The sequence below is a fragment of the Chelmon rostratus genome, chromosome 4 (assembly GCF_017976325.1).
Source record: "Chelmon rostratus isolate fCheRos1 chromosome 4, fCheRos1.pri, whole genome shotgun sequence".
Classification (NCBI taxonomy): Eukaryota; Metazoa; Chordata; class Actinopteri; order Chaetodontiformes; family Chaetodontidae; genus Chelmon; species Chelmon rostratus.
Window position 1 is genome coordinate 28,025,615 of NC_055661.1, and position 12,455 is coordinate 28,038,069.

General features: G+C 42.6%; 1 pseudogene; it reads right to left on the reverse strand.

Annotated features, from left to right (window-relative positions):
• Nucleotides 1-2,902: 2,902 nt before the first annotated feature.
• Nucleotides 2,903-4,994, reverse strand: LOC121606025 (annotated as a pseudogene).
• Between the last annotated feature and the right edge of the window lie 7,461 nt (nt 4,995-12,455).

A 12,455-nucleotide genomic window follows, 5' to 3' on the forward strand; every position in this document is an offset into this window, starting at 1 on the left:
AGAGAAGAAACGAAACTCCTCAGGGAGACTTCATGGTAACGTGTCTGTGGAATTTGGCTCAGTCCAGCCAACATAGAGGGCCCTTTAAGGGATACCTTTGACGAATGCACCTGATATTTTTCTTTGCTAGGCACACGACCAATGTTAGAAAAACTATTCCACATTTGTCCTTGAGCTACCCTAAAAACAGACGTCAGCCTTCCCCTCTGAGGGTGATTGGCTCCGCTTGCTGCAGGTTTATTAGGCTGCGAGCTACTACTGCAGCTTTAACGCCAAATATGAGCAATGCGAGAGACTGACCAACAAAGCGAAAGTCAAAACCAGCACGACCAAAATTTTGTGTTTCATGTCCTAAATAAGTGCTAAATATGCTCTGTTCACCAGCAGCAGTTTTATATTTCCTGAAAGGTAACAGTATTGTACATTTACAGGAATAATGATGATTAATAAAGAATAATAATGAGGGGAAGCATTTGAAAAACCTCAGCCAGCTGTTTCGCATGTTTTTTTCCATGTTTTTTTTATCTTTACATCTGAATCTGATAATCCAGCATGTTGGCTGCTGTTGGACCGATTCTACGTATATCCATTGTGAGGAAAATGGAAAGTGAAATCACTGCACACTTCTTTATAACTATATTTTTATGATTATAGTTGAATCTTTGGGCTTGAGGAGCAAATCAAGTCATTGCAAGTCAAAAGTCCATGTGATGTCACGAATTATTGAGCATTAGAGTCAAAGCTGAGCTTCTTGGAGTCTAACTTGAGTCGAGTTTTCTAACTGAAGTCCCAAAAAACACTTTCACTTAAGTCTGGAATTTATACACATATTTTTTTACTTTTCTTTTTGCAGGTTTTAAATTGTCCATCTCGGAGATTTCAGCCTCCAGCCAAATGCCAAATGGACATGAACAGAATGTCGATTGTGGTTCTAACAACATTAAAAATACAGAAATATGTTTAAAGAAATAACAGCAGTGTATTTTCCAGAATCAATGTCTCCAATAATCCACTGACCTTTGCATCGGCATGGTCAGATTTATGTCTTTTTGTGATTTGGGTGAAACAGAGGTTTTAATTTAGCTAGTAGCAAACACGCTGCTCTGTTCTCAAGGGCAAATTATCAGACATCACATTTCTATTTAATATGTTGTACTCGTATAAAATGATTGTAAAAGCTAATCACTCGTACTCAGGTGTTCTGTTTGGAACCTCAGCGCTCAGAGTTGAAGTGTGTGTTTGAGTCTTGTCATTATAACAGCATACCTGACAACACACACACACACACACACACACACACACACACGGTCTCAGCCTCAGGGCTGCCTCAGGCTTTGAGGACCGCTTTGTGAAATCTGATTTAGCGTCTCCCACCTGACCCACGTCGAGGCTGTTAGTCTGTCATGTCACCCACCAACCACACAGTGAACAGTTTAATCAGTCAGACTCGTCAGTGATCAGCTGATCGGATGATAGAGCTGATTCTGGCTGTTTCAGTCTTTTTTCTACAGGATACAAACATACTCAGAGAACATAGAACCTTTCTTCTCCTCTGAGGGTTCTGGTCTTCTCCTCTCAGTGTCATTATCAGCTGCAGACTTCTGCACAGCAGCCCGCTGCAGCTTTCCTTTCCATGCCATATTTTACTATTTTCTTTAACTACACCTCTCCTCCATTCACCTCTCAGCTGCCCCGGGCTGCAAGCGTAATTTCTAAGCACATCTGTGCACATCTGTTTTCTGGATGACAGCTTTCACTGATCAGCTGGGGCTTCCACTGGACCAATCACAGGAAAGGTCTGTATTTTCTCTGATTATTAGTTGAGGGCAGACATCTGGTTGTATTTAGGAGCGGGTACTTGGACCCGGCTTATTTGGTTTGGTTGCAGAGCAGATTTGAACTCTGGAGGCCTGGCGAGGCGGTTCTCTACGCAGGATTCTGGATGGAAAAACAACTCTCAACGAAGTCTGGCCTTCCCTCCTTCAACTTGTGCTATGTGACACTTGTGGGCCCTGACAGCAAATAGAGCTGTTTTGATCAGGAAAATTCACCAGGAATCAGACTGTGTGTGGTTTAGACACTCTCTGAATGGTGCTACCGCGTATCCCAGTTCAGACCAGGTTGGATTTGGTTTAAAGTAGTGAAATCTGATAGATTAAATGTGATTCCATTGAATGTTGCATCACTCTTGTGTGGCATTAAAACATGTTAGGAACCCAAAAATACTCAACACCCACATTATGGCTGGAGGTCCAGTCACTGCTTGGGCTGTAGACTTAAAAACACTCCTCTGTTGAACAACCCAAAACTTCCCAAAGCTTGTTGTGGAGGCAACCTTTAAAGACTAGACTGCAAAAGGTATTGATTGAAAAACTATATATCACTGATATATTTGTCAGTTTCAACAGCAATCCCCAAAATACAATCTTCTAACCAGTCTTCTTTAAATATCTTCTAATCAGCCACTGCATATGGACAGAAGTGGACTTGGAGGCTGTGGAGATCTTACTGGACTTGCTAACTGGACATAAATCACCTTTTCTGGAACCTCTGGTACAGTGCAAAGCATCTCTTTCACTAAGAACTCCCAACTTATAATTACATCCATTTTGCAGACCTTGCAGCAACTTGTACACTTGTATGCATACACGTGCCTGAAGGGCATCCTTTTTCATTTTTATGGTACGGCTTCTATCGATTTATCTATTTTTGTGTGTCTTCTGGTGTTCATATTGCCTGTACTAATTAACATGTAAAGCCTGGAAGAGCTCTTTTAGAACTTTAATAACACTGCTGTGATATGTGGATATGTTTTACATACACAGAGGAAAAGTCAATGTGGGCTTTTTTTCCTGACAATTATTGAAAGGTTTTATTTTTAACATTTTCATTAAGATTCCATTTACATGTCCTTTAACCGCAGTGAGCAGCTCTGCCTGCAGAGCTGAAAAGAGTGGGTGGGTGTTGTTCCTGCAGACAATGCGCTGCTGATTTTGATGTCGCCTTGGATGAAGCCCCAGGTGGTAGAGAGCTCATGTCCTCTGAGCAGTGAGAAGAAGAGAGCGCCCAGCTGCCAGACACCGGAGGGGCCGGCACACTATGCCTGACAGTCAAACCGCTCTGGAGGGGCATATTCAGGTGTACCTGGCTCACACACCACCAGAGGAACAGGTGGAGGAGGACGGAGTGATGGAGAGAAAACAAGGAAAACGATGAGGTGAACCTTTGTTGAAACATGAAAGTTATTATTAAAAGATCGACAAACGAGTGAGGAGCAGAAAACTAGATGTCATACCACAGAAGGAATGACGGGCCGCCTCCACCGAGAAGCTTCTGCAGCCAAAGTCAATAATTCGCACTTGTGGTGCAACAGAGTCCAGCTGAACCAGGACATTTTCTATTTTAATGTCCCAGTGAAAGACCCCCTTAGACTGTATGATTGCTGCATCCACCAGCTGTCTCAGGATCACCTGAAACACAGAGACAAACAGAGTTGAAGAGAGAAGCATTGTCTCCTGATCCTCCACAGGGTGGAAAAGTCATAATGATGACCTGACAGTGTAAAATAGGGCAATAATCAACCAATAAATAAGCTCCATGTGATTTCATTCATTTTAAAGGCCCAATCAGACCAGAATATTAAAACAATAAAGTTTTGAAGGAAATCATTTCAGTAGACTCGATGCGTTTAGTGGATTTGACAGTGGTGGTAACACTAATCTTCTGTATGAAGTTTAACTTTGGTGAACTCGACACATGCAGCAAGCTGTGTTACTGATTTTTGAGAAACCAGCAGAGAGCTGGACGGTCAGTGTGGGAGGACGCTATCGTAGCTCGTTCGCTGTGTTGCAACACTTTCATTCCTCCGTCAGGGTATGAACTGCTTCATAAAAGAAGTATCGTTTACAGACCAGTTGTTTCACAGCTGTTACCTCTTTTAAAAAACTCTCTGACCTGTTAGCAACTGAGCTAACATGCTGATAGTCAGCAAGCTAGCTAGCACAGAGAGCTAATCCATGCACGAGTGTGACTGACTATTCAATGTTCTTGGCTGACTATGGTGTTAGCCGTTAGCTTTCTAGCTACAGTAGTTCATCAACTGCAAGTATTTCCTATGCCATCCAATTTCTAGCACCAGCTGGTTTGCAAAGTCCGGTGGGTGAACTTGTCTTTGTCTCTGTTGTGTGATCAGGTCTTTATTCTGTGCAGTGAAATCTGAACACACCAATAAAAAACTGTGATAAATCCAACTTTTCAGCTGTGATTCAACACAATCCAAAAAGCTGACGCACAGAAACTTTCTTCATCGTGCTTTTGTACCTTTGCCTCACCTTCCTTGAGGTATCCTCAGCAGGTCTGAAGGAACATCAGTCCAATGAGGGGACTGGTTGTTCCATAACCAGGACTAACTCCTGGTCCAGAACAAACCAGTCCAGCAGGGCAACACCTGGTAGACCTGCAGTTCTCAACATGAAGGCCACCTCGACGATGATGTTGTACACCTTCCCATCACAAATCTGTGGAAAATAAATGCAAACATACTAAGTGGTTATAACCTCGAGTTCCACCAGACTTTAGGAGACAGAGTTCATGTATGAGCAGTATGTGTTAGCATTGTGTGTGTAAAAGTTACTGGTAATTGGTCTGATTTGCAGAAGCCATTGTACATCGAGCTGAAGCCTCCTTCTCCCAAGAGAGCGAGCCGATGGTACCTGCACTTAAATTCAGCTAAAAACAGACATATTTTTGTTGCTGAGATAAAAATGAAATAACACGTCGCCTAAATCAGTCAATTCAAAAAGTCCTTTTGTTTTTCACTATTAGCTTACCTCTGCTCGAGTTTCGATCTGAAGGATCGCCTCTTCCTCGGCTGAGGCGCTGCCGAAGTTGAAGCTAATGAGACCTCCGCTGTCGTCAGCATTGACATCCTCCATTTCAATGCAGGAGTCAGAGCTGCTGGGCTGACAGGTGGAGGACTCAGAGCTACGACTCATCCTCCCTTCAGACGCCTCACCACCATCAAAAAGATGTTTATGAGAAAAAATACTGTTAGTGTGTGTTTTTTACAAATCATCTGTGTGCTGTTCCTTTTCTTTAGATCTTGTCACCTTCAGTAACTTCCAGGTGCGACTGATAACATTCAGCTGCTAACACTGCAGCCCCGAACTCACTGTCAGTCTAAACTCATCGACTCTCTGTCAAAGTATTAAATGAAACATCTTGCATATATTCTGCCCTCATCAATAAGTTATAAAATAATGAAAATCTTTCATAAAACACATGAATGAAAGAATGAATGAGTGAAATTCTTATTTCATCGTGCATACAAGTATGCCCAGCCTGTATAGGCTGACAAGACACGATAACTTTATATAAACCACAACCAGAGTGCTGCTATACATTTTCAAACAGTGAAAAAAGTCCAAAAATAGAGAAGCATAACTTCAACATGCACAGCTTCAAACCTTGATTGTCAACAATAAAAATCCTAAATCACTGGCAAATACATTTACCACAGTACAGACTGCAGAAATCAGAATAAATTCTGCATTAACAGTCGACTTTGCTTCATTTTCCAAGCTTTGGAGGCAAAGTGAGCAAACGTCAGCACATGAAACTGTTCCAGTTTTTGCTCATCTCACCAGAATATTTCAGCGTGTTTTGAGCCATTTCATGGAAAATTAGCTCTCTTAAATCATCATAATTTGTTCAGTCCAGAAAAAAACGGGACTCACTTTCCACTTCACACACATCACTCACGCAGGCTGTTTTCCTCTTGAGTATCTGTGAATTTACCAGCCTGGATGACCAGAGGAAGAACACTCGCCCTCTGTGCAGCCACACAAAGACCTCTGGCCTCTGCATGAACAAGGTTTAACATTTCACTCACAGGCAAACTGTTGATTGACATGCATATATGTCCTTAACTTCTGCTTGTCCAGATATTTTCATATTCCACAAACAGAGAGCATATTATACACCTTTACGTAAGCATGAATAAACTCAACAACATCAAACCCGTGTGCCAGAAAACTCATCCTACACAGATCCTCCTCATGTGATTTGCCCAAATACAGAAGAAATCTGGAGGAAAACAGCCCATCGAACATCTGATATTAACATTACACATGCTGCTATAACATGAGCACAATGATGATTTTACTAGCCAGTACTGCAACGCATGTCAGTGAAGTGAAAGTCCGATTCTCTGCATTGAAAAGACCTCCTACTTCACTTAATGAACATCATGTTCTTTTTTATTAGTTTAAGAGTGAAGGATTTATTATCAGTTAAGTATAAAACAACTACATGTACGATATTTTCTGGTATTTGCACACAAAGCAATGATGCGGTGCTCTCAGTGTCGTAGGTTTGTGAAAGCATTTTCTGACTGGTTCGGTAGAAATGAACACTTTTAGATGAAATGTGCTTTTAAACTCTACACAATAATTTTTTCTCTGTCAATTCGAGATGCTGGTTGACAAACCAAAGATGCATCTCAGAGGGCTTTTAAAGCAGCAAACGCTCAGCAGGCAGCGTCTGCAGCCTGGATGTCATCTGTGGAGCAGATGATATGCTTGTGTTGGCACAAATCCAAATGAGCACTGCAAAAGTTCCCTCTATGAAAAACAAACAGCATCCTTCTCTGGATGAGTTTTAGAGTCAGGCAGTCACTCAGAATCGTTAAACAATCAAAGTCATGAACAAATCTATCAGCTCAGCTCCACGGGCTGATCCTGGATCTGTGCCTGACTCTAACAGCCGAGCATCAACACAACCAATAACCTCTGAGTCTGGATTCTAATCTGTTTATCTGTTATATATGTTAAGAGTTGCCTCCCGGGGGGCGGTTTGAAACACTTTGGGGTTGAGGCCACAAGCTGGTCAGGTATAAATGAATGATGTGTCTGCACGAGCCACGTGCGCTGCTGTACTCCTCCTAAAAAGTTACGACTCCAACCGCACCAGCGGAAACATAAACTCCCAACCACCTCCGATGAAAAAAAGTTATTTTCACAGGAAACGGTCGGGGCGATGCAATCACACTTCTGCTGTGCGAGGAAGACGTGGCCAGGTGTGAATATAATGTGGATGAAAGGAGGACTAAATAATGCTTTTGTGAGGAGTTTGAACGGGGAGCTTTCAGTGAATCACTGGATCCTTGACTTTCATATATGCAGCTTTCTTAGACGAGACAGTTTGTCCAAACAGTCAATGCCGGCTCCTTTTTTCCAGCTTGTTTTTGTTTTCAGTTTGGATTTGTGGCTCGGGCAGCAAACCAGTCGGTAAAAAGTGAGCCCACGGAGGAATGAGTGTGTCTGGTGCGTGAGTGTGTGTGTGTGTGTGTTTGTGCACACACACAGTTTGCACATTTGCATGCAAAAAGGGGTGCAGAGAAAAAAAAAGACGCTCGCATTAATTGAGCGGGAGATGTTTGTGGTATAAAGCTAGTTATGATTGCACTTTTTCATTATGAGCAGTGTAATTTTAGGCTGCAGAGGGTTTTTTTTTTCTTTTCTTCCAACTGGAAACACTCTAGTGTTTTCCAGCAATGAGAACGAGGGCCTCAAATGTCTAAAAAAACACACACATGCAGTACCCATGTGCCACAATCAAAACACAGTTTGCAATTCAGCAAAATGAAGTCTGTTTTATGGATTCTGGCAGCAATATGAAACGTAGCGTAGTCATATTTCGGTGCAGCATAAGAACCAGCTGTGATGGGATGTGAGGCTAAAGTTAGCCTGCCTCAGTCAGGGGCTACAGTTTCAGCATGGCTGAAAAAGAGATCCCCCAGCAGGGATGTGAAGCGAACTGGACCAGATACACATTTTTATGGCTTAATATGTTCGACTTGTTGAAACTCAGATTTGAGGAATATCTCACCAGAGGCCGTCGAGACAGCAGTGTAGCTGCGCTGTGTGAGTGATGGGAATCCTTTGGCTGAGAAGAAAACATTAAAGCTCCACTTTTAAGTGTTTTTTATATTAACAATGGGTGAATGTTAGCAATGTGAAAGGGGTCACTTTCAATGATAAACACACATTAAACGTATTGTTCAACCCTTTCACTTCCCCACAAGAGTCAGATATATGGCTCAGGAGTTGGTGGAGACCAAAGCAGAGCTAAAGGGAGGGTGAATATTGGACTGGAAAAACTCACGATGAAAACACGATGAATGCTAGTGTTGCTCCGTGTCTGCAGAATGTGTAAACAAATGACTGTTTGCTAACACGTTGGTGATTCGACCTCTACAGCGTTTTAAAGTGAGGAGGCACTGGTGCCAAAAGCAGTTTTCTTAATTTGATTTACTACTTTTTTTTTTGTTTAATGATGTCCTTCGTTGTTCTTCCACAAACACATAACTACAATACCCATGAGTCTCTGCTGCTGTGTTTAGATTGGTTCACCACAAGCTTCATTTTCACTATGGAGTTCTGTCCGCCTCCAGGTATGCTGCTGTCATGTCTCCATCATCGACTAAATGAATGAATGAACTTCTCTCCTAATGTTTTCTGCTATATCATTAGTTTTGTCTTTTTGGTTCTTGCTGCTATGAAAAACATGGATACTATTAGGCTGGCTCTGCAACAAACAAACAAACAAACAATAAACAAACAATACCAGCTGGAAACACTAGGGGGTGTTGAAAAGTTGTCTGTTTCTTCTGTAAATGGTAGAAACCTCAGCTCCTCTGCTTCATCAGGACTGTGTAGGTGTGGTTTGGTCACATGTTATTGACATTGGACTGGCAACACCGGCAAACAGCTCACAGCTGTGATCACATTTTCATTCAAATGTTGCCAAATTGTGATTGGTCCATGGAAGAACGCGTCGTCACGTTTTTCCAGCTGAGCTGCCCGCTTCAAACCAGTGAGGAGATCACAGTGGAAAACACAAATCCAGAACCTGTCTGGGGAAGTGTGTCCTGATGTGACCCTGTTATTCAGCGGGAACAGACATTTTCAGGGTCCTTTTTGTTTCGTACCTTTGACTTGTTATCTATCAGATATTTTCTGATGCGGCGGTTCGTTTTATGTATTGATCATTCAGCCAGCAGTGAGGAGTCTCACATCCATCCCAGCTGTGGCAGAGCTGCAGCTGTGAGTCACCAAACATCGTCCATGGAGAAAATGAACAACTTCCAGAACCAGGGGTGCCTGAAATAGCGCTTCACACTTGGCATCTCTATAAAGTGATAATATGTGAGATGCTGTGCACTAAATTACATTACAGCAGCACAAGGACTTTATTTCCCATTTGTTCGAGGCATTGGAAAATTATTTTGATCATTTTTACATATGAACAAATTGGCAATGGGACACTCAGCCCTCAGTGCAGGCTGACAGGCTGCAAGCCCATAGAAATCCCTTTTTTAATAGCTTAGCATAAACACGATGGAATATACACAAATGTTGTCTGATAGGTGTGACTGAGCACAAGTAGAGCTAAAGCAGTGAAGGGTACATTATACATTAATTCATTTATAAATTAGGTATCAATTTAGTAATTAACTAATCAGTTTGAGTATTTTTTAAGATGATTCCAGCTTGTTAAATGAGAATATTTTCTTTTGTGGACAAAAAAGACATTTGAGGATTTGGGCTTTGGGAATGCTGATCAATGTTTTTCCCCATTTTCTGTTTTTTATAAACCAAACAACTAATCAATTAATGGAGAGAAGGGTCGACATCTTAATCAACAATGGAAATAACTGTTCATTGCAGCCCTGATACATTATGAATGTATTTTAATGACAGTCATCAGAGCAGTGTTTCTGTGGACGTTTGTTTCTTTACAGTGTTTTTGTATGTTTCTGTGAAGCAGCATCAGTTTGGCTCCAGCTCATGGCAGGACGGCTGTTGTTCCAACCACATTACCGTTATGTGCCATGGGACAGGAAGAGGTGCTGTTAGGGCAGGTACACACAGCCTGTTAATCTGGTCTCATCCTCCTCGGATGCTGTAAACCGGCCAAAAAGTTCCAAAACATCTCACTTAACGTAATTCGAGTAATGGTGTTTAAGAGTTAAGGTCTGGTCTAAATTAGTCCAGCCTCTCCAGCGTCAGTGTTTGGAGTCCTGTCACCTAGAAAAAACAAAAAGCCTCTTTTAATTCAATCCTGTACTTGTCACGGACTATTGTCTGGGGCGCATGCAATCAGTGACTAAATGGATTAGCTGCAAAAGACAAACAACAAATTTGTGTTCCAGGTATCCGAAGGGGAAAGCTGGAAATGAGAATATTTCCATCACAATCAACATTCTGGCTTGATGAGGTGGATGAACATTTGTTTAAGAATTCACCAAATTAGTCATCGGTTGGAGGAGAGCATCGCAGCATGAGGACGCCTCCGCGAGGGCAGTCTGGGAAAAGAGATCCAGAAGGTTTGTGGAGCAGTCAACCTTCACCTGAGCTGGCATCACGAGAGGCTGCTCTGCCGTTCGCCCTTGGCCTCCTTCTCTCGCGCTATAATCACGGGGCCTTTCAAATCGACTCCAAGGCACGCCGCTCACAGCCGTCTCCAAGGAGCTCTAATCAAAAGCAAAGATGGAGCGAATCCCGGCGGGGAGGGGAGAGAGGTGAGGACCCACGCATTGCACTCATCGCAGCAGCCCCCCCCCAAACCCTCCAGCCACATGGTCTGTATCAACTCTATGAGCTCACCAGAGACGAGCCATGACTTCACCGCACCGGAGCCAAGCCTCACACATCATTATTACAGCTCATTGTTCCGAACAGGAGGCTGTACCCTCGCACACCCGCCTCGCCATCCACAAACCCTCCAACAACAGTCTCGTAAATTATTATGAAAATTTATTGGACATAATGGGTATACAAATATCATGCGTATTTACAGCATATAAAAAGTTTCAAACACCAAAAGAAATGATGAGGGCTGATCAAAAGTTTGACTCATTTACAACAATCAGAAAAAAAAAAGGCGTCATGGGGGAAGCCAGAACTCTTCATTGTTGGCTGGATTGGAAAATGAACGTGAAACTGCAACAAAACCACGCAGGAGCCCCGAATCACCCGACTGCGGCATGATCCATAAGCATTCAGACCGAGAAAACACTCTCACACACACACACACATTACACATTCATAGAAAAACATGAGGTAGTCAAATGGTTAAAAAATACAATCAATAACTAGATGTATGGATTTGTGCTCCGATTGCAGCTGTTCAGCATTAACTATGAGGCTTACGGTGAACACATCTCTGACTACAATGCTCCTTTTGTCTGATGCAGCATCATTTTTTCAAACATATTATGTTTACATACTTGTCGGCACTCACGGTCATGTGGGGGAAGTGGCGGAGCTCTTTCCCAGCATGCTCTGGGGCAAGAGGCAGGGAGGAATGTTGACATTAGAACAGCAACCATGGTGAGCTGCGTCGTTACGGCGAGTGAAGGAATATTCCCAAATTATCCCAAATGAGAAGATTAAATCCAGATCATAGCGCAGCAGCAGCGGGGGGCGAGGGGGAGGGGAGATGATTGCACGTGGGAGACGGAGGATTGGCCGCAGTCGATAAGAGAAACCTCGAAGCGACAGGAATGTCAGGAGGCCTTAATCCCACAACGGCCGCTGATTATAGGCTGCGGCGCATTTCCACTCTGCACCATCTTTCACTGCAGCGGGACGAGCTGTTGCCGTTCACAGTAATGCTGCTTGATAACAGCAACAGTGTTCTGCATATCACTGCTCTATACTTCCTGTACAAGGGGGCTCTACTGAATGGAGGTTTCTGCTGGGTTTTGGCATGAACGCACCTGGAAACAGGCCCGAAAAAACAAACAAGTTCTAATGTTGCTCTAAATCCAAGTGGTTCTAATACAACTCAATAAAAAATATTTCTCAAGTGTTATTGAAACCAGTCGAGTTTCCAGAACACAGTCGGATTTTCTACACATTCCATTCTAACCGAATACATACACGCTTATTACACATCCCACTTTCACTCTGGTTTAACCGCTGCCATCAGTGGTTTCAGTTCTTTTTCATTATTTGAACGGGTAAACAACGTTGTTGTGACAACAGAAGGAGCTAAACATGTTTGCGACCGGGGTTTTGAGACACGACGGTACAGCAACCGAGCGTTTGTGAGGAACTAACTCACAAGTTAAAAATAGTCTAATATTCACGGCTGCAGCTTATCTTCAATGATGTGAAACTTATTTAACGTCTGACTTCTTTACTTTGCGCAAAAACACGTCGGTTAACACATTATTTATACATCGGGAATCAATCCGCAACAGCTTCAATGATGAGTCAGCATTGCCAAGTGGGGAATTCTGAATCCCACCCAAACATTAGACGACATATAACAATGTTTAAAGAAAACATAAAGGGTCGCATTTCATATACAGACGATCGAATGCTTTGCTTACAAACTCAGACACGTTTCATGACACGTTCTTTATTAATAAAAGTTGAAGCATGCTG